This window comes from Callospermophilus lateralis, chromosome 2, assembly GCF_048772815.1.
Source record: "Callospermophilus lateralis isolate mCalLat2 chromosome 2, mCalLat2.hap1, whole genome shotgun sequence".
In the NCBI taxonomy this organism is placed as follows: Eukaryota; Metazoa; Chordata; class Mammalia; order Rodentia; family Sciuridae; genus Callospermophilus; species Callospermophilus lateralis.
Window position 1 is genome coordinate 117,334,587 of NC_135306.1, and position 15,599 is coordinate 117,350,185.

Genomic DNA, 15,599 nt, shown 5'->3' on the forward strand with positions numbered 1-15,599 from the left:
AGTTGTTGATATAACTTTATTTTTATTTATTTGTATGTAGTGCTGAGAATCAAGCCCAGTGCCTCACAGATGCTAAGAAAGTTCACTACCACTGAGCTACAACCCCAGCCCCCCCACCTGCCTATCTTGATCTCTTCAGTTCCCCTCTGTTCTGTACATACTCCCTGTTTACCTTACTGAAACCCACTGGAAACCTGAAATAATTTCCACTTCTCCTTCTATAGTACAAAGTCTATCTCCAAATATTTTAACAGACTCTCTCTTTTCTTCACCTTCAACCTCCCAAGTTCAGACCTCATTTTCTCTTGCATGGGCTTTTGTAGCCAAGCTATCTACCTGAGGTGTCCCTGATGACCTAACTATCTACTCTCATTGTCCCTGAATCAAGAATTCCAACTGGTTGCCAGTTACTTACTAAAAATATAAACTATTCCTTAATACCTCTATGGTATTAATTAATACCTCATCCTTTTTCCTCAAAGTTGAAGGGCAAATTCTGCACTGCCCAAATGGATCTCAACTTACCTCTCTGGAACCTCTGGAAATAACACACTTACAACCAACCAAGCATCAACTTCATCTTATTACCCAGTGTCCAAGGCTGGTTGCCTTTCCTCAGCTTCTCCTCTCATGGAACTTTCTAACATGCCTTCCTCTTATCACCTCACGTGCTGTGGTATTCTCTTCTCTAGACAGTTAATCGCCCTTTTTTTCTGTCTTCCTGGATGCTCTGTATCTGACTTCACTATAGCTAGATTGACAGCAATGTTTGTCTTTCCAATTACTGTACAAGAGGACAGGAACCCAGTCTTATTCAAACTAACAAGGGGCCTGCAAACCAATGTTTGTGCTAGTCAAAACCCTTCCATTTATAAGCCATTCTTGCAAAAATAAAATTTATAAATATATATATATATATATATATATATAATATATATATATATATATATTTTTATTTTTTTTTTTTTTCCTTGGAGGAATGGTGTGTGTGCTGGGCATTGGACCCAGGGCCTTGAGAATGCTAGGCAAGTGCTCTACTATCTCCAGCCTTCAAGGGATACTTTTAATTTATGAATTAAAGTTTTTGCTCTAGCATTTGTGCTGGTGAGGCAAATGCTTTTTTGTTTTTTCCTTAAAGTTTACTTTTTAGTTTTAGCTGGACACAATATCTTTATTTTACATTTTACGTGCTGCTGAGGATCGAACCTAGTGTCTCATGAATGCTAGCCAAGCACTCTACCACTTAGCCACAATCCCAGCCCGGAGGCAAATGCTTTTAATACTATCATTGGAATTCCAGAATTCAGAATAAACCAATATATTGTGGTGAAGTACAAACAGGATTATAACAGACATACTAGTAATACACTGATTTGAGTCTTTTAAAAACATATTATGGGCTTCATAAGTAGACTTCTTGTAATTACTGATTAATACCAGATTTTTTTCTGAAATACAATAGTTTTAGCAAATGTGATTCTTTTCCACTTTGAAATTTGAACTGTTAGAATGACAATGAGAAAGATAATTGTCAATTAAATCTCCAATATTTCATTAAAAGTGCATATACTTGATATAAGGAACAGTACAGAACAATAATGATGTGTGTAGATGACATCTGAATCCATGGTCAACATGATCCTGACCATAAAATTCCACCAGCTCAGTTCACCACAATTCTTATTAGAAAAGAGTGGCTTTGTTGCTTTTGTGTAATCAGATAAAAATGTTTTTAACACTATAAAATGCAGGAAAAAAAGAGATGGAAATAGGAAATAAAAATGCCCATAGAAACATCACCCAAAGACAACTATGAGGTTCAAGTTTTCTTTTTGCTGATACTTCATGAATTTTTGAACATAATGGTGGTCATAATGCATGCATAGTTTCATAATTTATTTTTCCCCCACTTAAAATGTTGCCATGTTGTTGTATACATTCATATTTAAAATTGTTACTTAAAATGCTATAGAGTAAATCCAGCTATTTAGAAACTTAGTTTCCATATATTTTTGATCTTATAAAATATTGTGATATGGAATTTATGAATTAAAGTTTTTGCTCTACTTCAGATTATTTCTGTAAGAATCCCAGACCTGGGATTATGGGTGGTAAGATTTATTAATTTACTTAAAGATTGAATCACAATGCCAAATTGCTTTCTAAAGAGGTTATTTCAGTTTACATTCCCACTCACACTGTCTGAGATTACCATTTTTATCTCACCAGCCTTGAATATTTACTAATACCATCATCAACTGAAATGTTTCAACTTCTGTTCTATTTGCTGTTACAGAGGACAGAAAAAAATCAAGTCTTTGGATGCAAATATATATTTGGGTTTGGTCATAGTTCTGCCACTTCCTAGCAGGTTTACATTGGATAAATTACTTAATGCTTTTGAGGATCTCTTTATTCACTTATTTTTAAAAAGTTGACACTAGTTTTCATCCCAAACACAGGGTTGTTATAATCATTAAGAGTCCTGTGAAAGCTTTTCTCACCTGTACCTGATACATGTCCAACAAGAGTGAATCCTTTATTTTCAGTTGCAAAAGGGTATTATAGACTTTTGATTAGTGTACTACTTATGAATTTTCATAATACTTTGACATCTTTATGCGTGCAACCTGATGTAGAAGGTGAACAATTACCTAGATAATTTTTGTGTCTCCGGAGACAAAGGAGTTATCTTTTGGTGGTCTCTAAGAGCCACATAAACCTGTTTGATTACAAAGTACACACCTGGTTCCCATCCTGGAGGAATTTGCAATCTAAAGGCCTTAGAGTGTAACCCTGGAGTCTCTTGGGGCTTTTAATTGTTTAGAAAGGTCTCCAAAGGGCAATGGTGGAAACTCACTGAAGAGGAAACTTAGTGAAAGTGATCTGGAGAGAGTTCCTGGAAAAGTTACTGTCTCAATGAACGCAAATGCGAAGGCAGGAAGGATATGAATTACTTGTCCTATAAAAGTTAAATACACTCTTGAGTTTTATTGGAATTTAAGGTTTATTTACAAAAGATAAACTAAAGCATTGCAAACCGGTTAAGCCAGGCTAATCTGATTTTGTGCACTTGCTGTGGCACGTTTTACTCTGAATCCCAGTGGAAATACCGAAGGGAGGCAGCTTGGAGAATATAACACTGTTCCAGAAGTGAGAAGAGGCTCTATGTAGTCTGTTACTAACTGAAATGAGTGGACTAGAGTTAAGGCGCTCTCCAAACCTAAATAATTTAGCTTTAGCTACTCTTTTGAGTTTCTACTTCCAACTTTTTCTTCTCAACCCGCTCCTTTTAAGGGCCAAGAGATGTCATTGATAATAAAAATGATCACACATCCTGGCTTGGATCAAAATTCGCACTTCTGATTGGTGTCATATCCACTGAGGTTTTGGGTGAATTTACAAATTGCCTCCGCAAAAAAGCAAGCTTTTTCAGTAGGCTAAAACCTACCAGAATAATTTAAACGTTATTTTTTTGCAATACAAGTTCCTCTCAGGTAGGCCCATTTCTGTCTCCCACTCCAGGATGTTCAAGCCGAGCGGCCAAGTCGCGCTCCACCGACGGCCGGATTCCCCCTGGGAAGAACGCCTCCCCGGGGGCGCTGGAAACGCCCTCAGTGAGTTCGCTGGCAACAGCGGGAGTTTCAAGTTTCCACTCGCGGGGGAGGCAGCGGGCGCACTCCAAGCTGGGCGGCTCCTCTGCCCTTTGCTGCAGGCTTCGCTCACGCCCGGGGCTTTCTGCCAGGATTTGCCCCTCTTGACGTGTGCCCAGATTCCCCAGGGGCCCCGGGCCGCAGCCTCTTTCCCGCCTCGCCTGCCTCAGACCGCGGCCTGCGGCGGAAAGGCCCCGGGCGGGGCGGCCCTCGCGGCTGCGGCGGGGTTGGCGCTCAGGCCGCCGCGCGAGGCCCGCTGGCCGGGAGGGGGAGGCGGGGGGCGCGGGGCAGCCCCGCCTTTCCCCCGAGGAGGCGCCGGGCGGCCATATTGCGGAGCTGTCTGCGGTGTCGGCGGCGCCTCTCCTCTCCGGCTGCCCGGCGCTCTCACCACCACCTCTCCCTCCCTGCCGCAGCCCCAACGCCTGGCGCCGCCGCGCAGCGCCCCAGCCAGTCGGCGCGCGGGTAGGAACCGCTCGCTCTCGGGTAAGCCACCGGCGCCCTCCCTTTCCTCTCCCGGGCTTCGCCGCAGACGTTGAGGTGACGGCGAGAAGTTGCGGGGCCCTTGCTGCCCGGCGGTGGCGCCGGCGCCCGGGCCTGGCGCGCCTTAGCTCGCGCCCCGCGGGCCGAGGCGCCGCCGCCTTGTCGACCCAGCCAGGCCGCTCCCGGAGCGGGCGGGAGCCGCGAGGCCCGGCCGAGTCGTGGCGGGCCGCGACCCCCCAGTGCCCAGTTCGGGCCGAAGTCCCCGGCAGCCGCGCGTGTCTCCTCCGGGCGCGGCGTGGGATCCGCCCTTAGCGTCGGCCTCGCACCCCCAGACCCGGGGAGGTCGGGCTGGGCCGCGGGCTTGGGCCAGCACGTCCATGGGGGTATTTGAAAAATATTGATAATCAGGGCATGTAGGATTCTGTTTTGCCATGCAGGGAAGGCATTGATCAGAAGTTCTCCCCGACCTCCAGTCTGAAAGTAAGGGTGTTGAATTACTAGACAGCGTGCGTTCCTCCCTAGTGGCAGAAAGCTTGTTGCATTACAGGCTTTGGGGCGCCAGTTGCTCCCGCCGCCTGCACCCGCGAGGCCAGGCCCGCCTTCCCGCCGCTGCTCTACCTCCTGCTGCTGCTGCTGCTGCTGCTGCTGCGGGGCGCTAGGAGCCCTTTAACTTTCTTGAGCCCTTAAGCCGCCCAGTTTATTAGCTCAGCCCCCACCAGAAAAGTTGAGTACTTCACAGTCCCCTTTCCTTTACCGGGTTCTGAGCTCAATTCCCGAGCTAACTTTGAAAGGGGGCAGTACGTTAGTTATTTCCGTTTAAATGGAGCACATCAGTTGCTACACAGATGTCATTTTTCTTTAAAAATCCCCAGGATTTCCTCAAAGAGTGGTTATTGATGAAGTTGAAAATATGTTAAAAAATCAATTTCATCAAAAAATAGATTTTAATATAGTTGAGATTTTACAGAAGACATGTTTAGGAGCTCCACAGCAGTCCTGTGTAAGGCTGGCATGATGTAAATGTAAAAGTCCAAGATAATGAGGGTTTATTTGATAAGCGAGTACTTGGACATAGACATTGCAATCTATTGTTGACGGAGCATACAGTTTTTAGAACACTAAATACTCTTTCATATGATGGACGGGCTTAGAATGAACAATTGTCCCGTTCATTTTGCTGGATAAATAATGGCTTAGACCATTTGCCAAAACAGCATCATTAGATTTGAGGAAAGAGACTAATATTTAGGATTGCAGGGTTTTTTTGAGGAGGGGTTGTTTTGTTTTGTTTTCAGTATTTGCTTTTTCCAGTATATCTTCTAGAGAAGATGATAATTAAAATATGACGATGTAGAGCACTTCTTTTGAGAAATTGTATGCTTTTTAAAGGATTGCAGTTTCTTAATCATTTTTAAACTATAGTTTGAAATTTAATAAGCAGATGATAGTGAGGAATGAATAACATTGGAATTGAGACAAAATTTGATTATGACACTTAAAAATGTTAAATTCTTGCTATCATGGATCATATACATTGTTTTGTTCACTTCTTTATCCATACACATGAAGAACGTGTAGGAGGGGTTCAGACATGTCATTTATTTGGTGTGGGTAAAATATGTTGAGTCTGTCCTACTTTTTGGAAATTGTGATTACTTAACTGGAAATTAAATTGATTATTGTTTTCCTTGTGATGGTAAGAAATGACACACTTTGCAGTTCTTTCTGTCTCTTGCTAATTGTCAGTAGTCTCAGGGATTGGAACGAAGGTTTTTGTTATTGTTGTTGTTGTTTATTGCTTCACCATTCCCAGCAACAGAATTGGACTCTTTTAATATTCATTTTTATCTTTGGCAGGCTGTTGAAATGAGAGTCTTTGTATGTTTTGCTTTCAGTTCACTGTCTTTTAATATAATCAACAACAACATATTCTACAGTAGTAGAATCTGAAATGTTGAATGATGGTGGAAAAATTGTTTTTTTTTAAATTTGTTTTTAACTTACTGCATTTTAACTTAAACCATTTAAAGATGAGGGCCAATTTTAACCATTATCTCTCGAAGACCAATAAGATTGTGAGGACTGGCTGGGTGTGGTGGTGCATGCCTATAATCTTAGCTATACCGGAGGGCTGAGGCAGGGGGATTGCAAGTTTGAGGGCAGTCTCAATAATTTAGCTGGACCCTGTCTCAAAGTAAAAAAATAAATGGGCTCGGAAGATAGCTCAGAGGTAAAGCGCCACTGGGTTCAATCCCCAGTGCTACAAAAAACAACTGAAAAAAAAAATTGTTAAGACCCAAGCAGTACTGATGAAGCATGTCTCTGTAGAGAATAGCTAATAGTCTTGTCTTTTTTTTTTTTTTTTTTTTTTTGTAATGCTGGGGTTTATACCTGGAGCCTTGTGCATGCTAGGTAAGCACTACCACTGAGTCACATCTTCAGCCCTTAGAGTATGGCTGGTAGAAGTTCATGTTACTGCTGTGTACCTGGGAAGTCTAGGAAGTCACCCTTTCTTGGATAGTTTGGACCCTCCTGTAGACCAAAAGCTGGTGGGCACTACTTTCTCCTGTTGCTGGGTACAGGATCCAGTAGAGCTGGATTGGGTTGCTATAGACTCTACCTTTACAAGGTCACTTTAAGGTTCTTGGTATTTATTGATCAGTAAAGGTTGTTCTAGGAACTTCTCAGACTTCTATAGCCAGAATATGTTCATCTCTTTGGTGTTAGACGTGTTCACTCTGATCTCAGATGGTTCCCCCATCTCTAGGCTGTTTTAGAGAAATCCTGCCTGTTCTATTCATTTAAGTTCCTGGTATTTTTATTAAAATTTATATTAAATGTATATCTTAAGCAATGTTCACAACTATAAATTAATTTATTTTTATGGCAAAGTTAAAAAACCCAGAGAGATGTAAAGGGAAAGTTAAAAGTTCTCTTCACTCTCCAAACTCCCCAACGCTTCCAACCCCTTTTCCAGTCCTGTTTTTCATAGTTAACAATTGTTAGTAATTCTTGTATATATAGAAAATACCAATTCTTATGCAAGGATAAACATTCTTGATATCCCTTGTGATTTTAAAGTTTGTTAAAATAAGATTATATTGTAAAAACACTAAAATAGTGTTTATTATGTTAAACACTAAATCGTTTCTCACATTTTCATCTTTTGAATGAATTTATGAAATAGAATTTGCTGTACTCGGAAGAGTTTGTGTAAGTGCATGTGCAAATTTTCTTGACTAATGATTAAAGGTGAAATTCACTTTTTGTTTTTTCTCTAGAGTATGACTAATAGTAAACAACAACAACAACAACAAAAACCACATGGTGTCCTTTTAAAACAAGGTTCATAGCCAGGCATGGTGGCATATGCTTGTAATCCCAGCAGCTCAGGAGGCTGAGGCAGGAGGACTGTAAATTCAAAGCCAGCTCATCAACTTAGTGAGGCTCTCCACAATTTATTGAGATCTGTCTCAAAATATAAAGAGGAATGGGGTTGTGGTTCAGTGGTTAAATATCTCTGGGTTCAATCCCTGGTACTGAATAAAGTAAAATAAAATAAAGGTTCATGATTTGGGTTAGTGAAATGCCCATGTAATATGTGGTTGTGGTTGTTTTTGTCTGAAAACTATTAAGAATAATGATCTATGTGATTCACTATTTTTTCATTCCATTTAATAGAGAACTCTAGTGTCAACTTCCTTCAAGAAATAATTCTTTTGGATTGGGAGTTGTGTAGTGACCCCTCACCCCCCCCCCCACACTAAATAGCTGTTATATATAGCAATCCTTATAAATTCACTAACTTAAAATGCTTAGTTATATTTTATAGATATTCTAAATTTGTGTATGAGTAAGTTTTGCATCTTTTCCTTCTGTTATATATTGGTGACTTTTTCACAATTTAATTCTAAATTACATGTACTAAATCAGATTCCCCACCTTGAGTACTGGGGGATTGAACCCAGTGGCACTTTACCACTGAGCTGTATCACCATCTCCAACCTATTTTATTTCTTGAGACAAGGTCTCACTAAATTGTGGAGGCTGCCTTGAACATGTGTTGCTTCTGCCTCTGCTTCCTGAATTGCTGGGATTACAGGTGTGCTTCTGTACCCAGCTGTACTAAGTTTTAATTTATGTGTATAAACAAGGCAAATAAACTTTTTACATCGAGTAATCTAATGATCAAGAAATGCTGGTTACTTTTCTTCATGATTTATATACATTTGAAATAAGCTATTTTTGAGTTCTAGTAAAGTTGATTTGTTTGAAAGAGAATTCTTAGAGTAGCCATTTTAGAGCAGAGGCCAGCAAACTATGGCCAGTGTACCAAATCCAACCTACTTGTCTCTTGTTGTAACTGAAGTTTTATTAAAACATACATGCCTTTTCTTTACATACTGTCTGTGGCTGCTTTTGAGCCACAATGGCAGAAGCTATACAGCTCACAAAACCTGAAATATTTACTGTCTTTTCCTTTATAGAAAAACTTTGCTAACTCCTGAGTTAGAGGAAAAAGTATCATTTTGATAGACTATTTTAGATACAGTATCAAAAAAGAAGTTACTGTTTTCTCCAAGATTATAGAATATATAAAGTTAGTACCTTCTAATTGATACAGATACTTTCCCCCTATGTTTTAGGTGATCTCTAAGGGCTTTCTGGACCTTACATTCTTTTCTCATGTGTGAAAAGTTGAAGTTAAATAGGACCGACTACAGGTGAATTTGTGAACAGTTTTTGGTTTTTAGCCCTTACAACATTTAAGATGCTTTGGATGCAAATAATAATATTTTAAAATTGCCTTTAACAATAAGGAAATTTAATATCTTATATGAGAAAGTCCAGAGGCTCAAGAATGGCTCAGTATTCTTGATAATTGCCAATCTGACTCGGGTGAGATGAAATCTTAGTTTTGATTTGCATTTCTTTAATTGCTAAAGATGTTGAACATTTTTTCATATCTTTGTTGATTGATTATTTATTCTTCTGTGAAGTGTCTGTTTAGTTCCTTAGTCTATTTATTGATTGAGTTATTTGTTTTTTTTTTTTGGTGTTAAGTTTTTTTGAGTTCTTTATATATCCTGGATATTAATGCTTTATCGAGGTACATGTGGTAAAGATTATGGAACCAATCTAGGTGCCCTTGAAGAGATGAATGGATAAAAAAAAATGTGGTATGTACATATATGATGGAATAATTACTTAGCCTTAAAGAAGAATGAAATTATGGCATTTGCCAGTAAATGGATTGAGCTGGAGAATATCATGCTAAGTGAAATAAACCAATCCCCAAAACCCAAACGCCGAATGTTTTCTCTGATATGGGGATGCTAATTCACAATGGCAGGGGGTACTAGGGAAGAATAGCATTACCTTAGATTAATTAGGTAGAGGGGAGTGAAGTTGGGGAGGGGATGTGGAGGTAGGAAGGATAGTAGGTGCAATGGATCAGACATTATTCCCTATGTACATATATAACTATATGACTGGTGTGATTCTACATCGTGTATAACCAGAAGAATGAGAAATTATACTCCACTATATGTGAGGCATCAAAGTGATTCTACTGTCAGTGTATCTAATTAAAACAAATCAAAAATAAAAAAGAATGGCTCAGCAATATCACCAAAGCCCAGTTTTCCTTCTAGTTCTAGCCTGTGTTCTTACCTGCTGACTTCACACTAAGGCTGCTTTTCCCTTGTCCCATATTGGCTGTTGTAAGGACTAGTGTCTTATTCAGATACAATAATAAAATGAATGAGGGGGACTGTGTCTTTTCCAGAAGTGCCTGCAAAAGATAATTCTTCAACTTATTGACCAGGATTGGGGCATATACCATATCTAACAAGTGATTGACAAGGGAAATGGAATTGCCCTTTCTTCTAACTCTGTTTCCATTAGACTGTTTTCCTTAGTCATATACTACCTGTCTTGAATTCTTTCTTGCCGCCAACCAAAATCAGATCCAAGATTGACCTGTCATACATAATCATATATAATTAAGTATGAACATGTGTGCTCACATCTTCTTGGACACAAAATGTAGTTAAATTATGGAATGAAAAACATTGACTACTGTTTAGGTACTTGACAAATTATAGTTCATGAACTAAACCCCTCCTGCCTATTTTTGTGAACAAAGTTTTATTTGAACACACTACGCTCATTTGTTTACTAATGTATGGCTGCTTCCTGCTTTACCAGCTACTTGAAAACAGAGATGATATGGCTTACAAAAGCTAAAATGTTTGTTTACCTGACCTTTTACAAAAAAGTTTGCTTACTCTTGCTTTAAGGTATTAATCATACATTGAGACAGAATCATGTGCCAAAAAATTTTTTGCATTTTAGACTGGAAAAATGAATAAGATATTAAGGAGTTCACTCCCTAGAGGGAATATAGATATGCTATACTGTATGTCTTTAAAAAAAATTTTTTTTTGTATATGTAGATGGACAGAATGCCTTTATTTTATTTGTTTATTTTTATGTGGTGCTGAGGATCGAACCCAGTGCCTCATGCAAGCTAGGCAAACACTCTGCTACTGAGCTATAGCCCCAGCCCTTGTGTGTCTTAAAGTGTGTTACATGCTATGGTAGTGGTTTGTATAAAGTAGAATATTCATTGTAATAATGTTCCAACCATTCTTTTGTGATATGAGTTCTGGATATTTCTTCCTACTTATTTTTTTTTTAAAGTCTTCCCATTGTTTGTGTAAATTGGTTGTCTTTCATTAAGCTAACCAGAGTGGATGTATGTGTCATGAAAAATCTCCCTTACAGGAGAAGTCTCAGCTATGGTTAATTGACTCAAGAACCCTTGGGTCTTTAGGGAGTGTGTGAGATGGATTAAATTTTGATAGCTACCACGAGGACTCTTGATATTTAAGCTGTTTGTAGGTTCTACACTTAGAAACTAACTAGTTTGTCAGTTAAGCAAAGGTAGTTTATATTCAGAAGACTTACTGCTTATATCTAATCTATACACAGCATGATAATTATAGTTCTCATTAAATGTGTCCAGTTAACTAGCCTTTAAATTTATTTTCGATGTTGAATTAAGTGGAATTATTTAAACAGTTTTGGATAGAAATAATATAGACTTGAATTTGGAAAAACTAGTTGTGAAAACCTTTTCTTTTCTTTTTTTTTTTTTTTTTTTTTTTGTGGTTCTGGGGATTAAACCCAGGGCCTTGCACCCCCTAGGCAAGAGCTTTATCACTATGCTACATCCCCAATCCTGTTTTAAAGTTTTACTTTGAGTCAGGTCTTGCTAAATTGCCTAGGCTGGCCTCAGATTTGGCCCTTATTCTCCAGAATAGCTGGAATTAATAGGTTTGTGCCACAGCCTCTGGCTTAAAGCTTTTTCTTATATTGTCTCAGTGTTTATTAGCTTCATCATTTTATAACGTTAAAATAAGAGGAAAATATTGCCCTTGACACCAATCAACAGAAAAAAAAAAAAAAAAGATCTTTTTTTTTTTTTTTTTTTTGGTAAGCTTAATTCAACAAAAGCAGCAAATTTTGAGGACTTATTGTGAGACAGGAACCATTCCAGCTTCTTAAAATGGAGGTTAAGGGTATTCATGATAGTAGAATTACCCTATAGAAATGCTTTATACTTTTAATAAGATTTAATAAATGAATTGATGTTTTGTTTAGAAAAATCAGTTGTATCTGTATACAATTGGGTTTTTTAGAACATGTAAAGTGTAGAATTATTTGTGAGAATTTCTTCAATTTGTGTGCTGCTTTCCTGCTACATATGACTTCATGAACCTGTTTTTATTTTACTATTTTTAAACACTTATTGTATGAATTTTTAATGTTTTTATAAATGTAGAATGATTTGATTGCCTTTTGGCATTTGAAACTAATAATTACAAATGTATTATTTGCCTTTCTGTTCACCTAAGGAACAACACAGATATATTTTAAATTTATAAGACTCTTTTAGAGGAGAACCTAAATTCAGTATAAAATTGTGTTTTAACTATAATAGTTCTGCTTTATATTTGAGTTTTGGAAATTTGCTCTGTATTTTCATTTTTTCAAAAATGTTGAATATTTGGTTTCCTTGAAAATACTCTTAAAGCAGATACCATGTCTACATTAGCTAGTACTTAATGTCTTACTTAGAATTGCAAATCACCCTTACAGGAAATCAAATGATAGAAGTGATTATATCACTTAATCATATGCCCTTAACAAGATTTAGAAGTAGTCTTTCTACTTGATACTAGTAAAGGAGAAAGCTTGAACAGCCTGCTTTTTGAAAAGTGTTATTTAAAATGAGCTTGTCTAGAATGTTATTTTAGAAAAGCAGACGAGGATGTTCAAAATCCCCAGTACTAGGATTTTAGGACTCTGACTCTGTTAACTCACCTCATGACTTTGGGCAAGTCACTTATGTGAATCTTAATTTCTTAATAGAAGGATGAAATATTGGAATACCTGTGTAAGGCAGGAAGAGGAAGGGCAGTTATTAAGAAGATTAGGTAATATAGGTCAAGAATCTATAGAATGAGCACTACCCTTCTTGCTCTTGGTGTTACTTTTTTAACTTGGAAATGGGGCTAAATTTTTCTCTCTTTGCTTTATCTGGGGGTCACATGGCATTTCATAGGCAAAAAATGCACTATTATTGGATTCAGTATTAACACTTAGATAAAAATATAATAAACATAGTCGTTTATATATTTTTTGGATCTAGGGTATGTGAGCTTGGTAGGGGGGCATTGTATCTTTATGCATTTTCTTCCATAATGATTGTAGGCAATTAGTAGTACCAGAGACTGTTTTCATTAGAAATTGCATGTATTTTTTATAATACACTAAAATTCTCTCAAGATGACATTTATATTCATCTTTACTTACAAATTTGGTTACTAGATGCATTTGTAGATACTGTTGTTTTAAAGCATTAATAAAGAAGCACATACATTACTACGGCCTAAATTTGTGTTTTTTATATTTCAATGTAACTGGTTTCTTTTGTAACAATGCATTCTTTCCTGTACTTAAAAGTAATTTTCTAAGAGGAGATCCATAGGCTTCCCTAGATTGTCCCACGCAGGGAAAAATACCCAAATGATAAAGAACTTCTTTTGCCAATGATGTTCCTATGTTGCTTTGACTGCCAGAGTTACTGTATTAGTTCAGTTTATGTTTGTCTTTATAGTACTGCTTTCTTCAATAAATGGCCAGAGTTCTTCTGAAAGTTTAAGGAGAGAGCATTTGATCAGAGATCATTTGAATCTCAAAAGGCGGAAAAAAGGTTTTGGGAAAAGAATATCTTAAAGGTAAAATTAGGCAGTCTACTGTAAATTATTGAAGCTTCATTGTAAGCTATGTGTTTAGTAGCCTTAACAACACCTGCTTTACCACCTGGAGTCTGTTGTGCCTCTCCCTTGTGAACATGAGGCTGTTTTTCCATTGCATGAAGTACAGAGGAGGCTGTTTTAGGGTCACCCTCAGAATTGAAGGACCGAAGAGAGGATGTTTTAAATGAATGATTTGTTTTTAACATGCAGCTTTGTGTTTAAGTATATATTCATATGGGTACTTCTCTGGAAATGGAAAATGTGCTTGGCAGCATCTGTTAAGACTACTTCCTATGTTGCTACCAAGATTGCACTTCATTGCTTTTTGGGGAGTCATTGTGGAAAAAAGGTAAGATCATGCTAAGAAATTTAGGAGAGGGAAAGATTAAGAAAATTAAGAGTGAGTAGGAGTAAACTTTTTTCTTGATAATGTTATGAGGAAAGGTGCAAATATACAAATATTTGATATGCAAATATAGATCTTTAGAATATAATAGTTTACATATTATACTAGTATTATTAATTAGAGAGTAAAAGAAGACACTGAAAGATGTCTTCTTAATTAGAGTGAAAGAAGACGGTGAAAGTATTTTTTGAAATTCTCATCTCTGTTATTTTAAATTAGGATTTAAAAGGCCCTGATTAATATTAAATGTGGGGTTTCTGTACTTCCAGATGTACTTTGTAACAGTACCTGTGTTTTTATTTGGTGGTGATGAGTGGCTAGTTACACTTACCCTTATGTAAATATTGACACAGTCCTAGTATACAAAAACAAGCCCCTCTCCTCACAACAACAAAACCCTAGAGTAGCTATCTTGTTGTCACATAGTTTCCACATTACTTTGTGATTTTAATCACTGGCAATTGTGCTGCTGAGAATATTTTGGTAGAGATTGCTTTCTTTTGTGTTATTTTCTTAGGGGTTTATGCTAGGAGCAGAATTTCCTGTTCAAAAAAGCTCTTTTAATATATTAGCAACTAACTTTCTAGAAAAATGGAGTCAATTATGGTGCTGCTAGTAATATTTATTTATTTACCAATACAGTTTCCACAATATTATCATGTATAATTAACACAATTTGATAGTTTAATGAGTACCTAGTCAGTAATACCTTAAAGTCATTTTGATTTGTAGTTTTAGTCAATAGCACAGTTGTTTAATTTTTAAAGTAAGATTTGTTTATGAAGTCTCTCACTTAAGTGTTTACTGAGTGAAGTGTGTTTTACAAGCAACTTTATTATAGCTGTTGCATATTTTCCTATTAATTTTGATATTTCTTTTATCCTACCTATGTAGGTTTTTAAAGTAAGAATATATTTGTCTATTTTTTCTATATACCTTTTTAGGTATTTTTCTTCAAAATTATAATTGGTATTTCTTGTGTTTTTGAAAAGTGATTAACATACTTAGATAATATTAAATAGTATTGTAAAGTTATAAGTCCAACTTCATTCAGTTTATTCACTTGGAATAATTTGTTCTTTCATTTTAAGAAATTTTATTTCAAAAGTTTTACATTTTAATTGTAGAAATTTACAAACTCATTCTAATCCCCAGAGATTCAATATTTTGCAGTATGTTCATTTTGGTCTCTTTCTCATACTTTTTTAAAAAAGTGACAATATGCTATGGATGTTTTTATTTATTTATTTGCAGTACTGGGGATTGAACCTAGGCCCTCACATGTGCTAGGCAAATGGTTTAGCACTGAACTACATCCCTATCCCTTATTTTGAGACAGGATCTTACTAAATTCCTCAGACTGACCTTGAACTTGTGATCCTCCTGCCTTAGCCTCTTGAGTAGCTGGGATTGCAGGTGTATGTAACCACTGAATCACATCCCCCACCCTTTTTTTTTTTTTTTTTTTTGGTATATTATTTAGAAACAGGGTCTCACTGAGTTGCTTAGGGCCTTGCAAAATTGCTGAGGCTGCCTTTGAACTTGTGATAATCCTGCCTCAGCCTCCTGAGCTGCTGGGATTATAGGCACGTGCCCCCATGCCCAGCATAACCTGCCTTTTTCCTCAGAGGTTTGTGCGTATTTTCCCTAGCCATTGAATATTTTCTGTAACACCTTGATTAGCTGCATATTGATCTAGTGTAGTCTATACCGTGATTCACTTAACTAAAG

General features: G+C 37.3%; 1 protein-coding gene across 2 annotated transcripts in view; it reads left to right on the forward strand.

The window, feature by feature from the left end:
- Nucleotides 1-3,849: 3,849 nt before the first annotated feature.
- Rdx (radixin) overlaps nucleotides 3,850-15,599 on the forward strand; it is an 80,900-nt gene continuing 69,150 nt past the window's right edge. Inside the window, exon 1 of one of the 2 annotated variants that reach the window (XM_076846438.2) lies at nucleotides 3,850-4,136. The gene's annotated coding sequence lies outside the window, so the exon portion shown is untranslated. The remainder of the gene's footprint in view (nucleotides 4,137-15,599) is intronic. The other variant, XM_076846439.2, reaches the window with a different exon arrangement.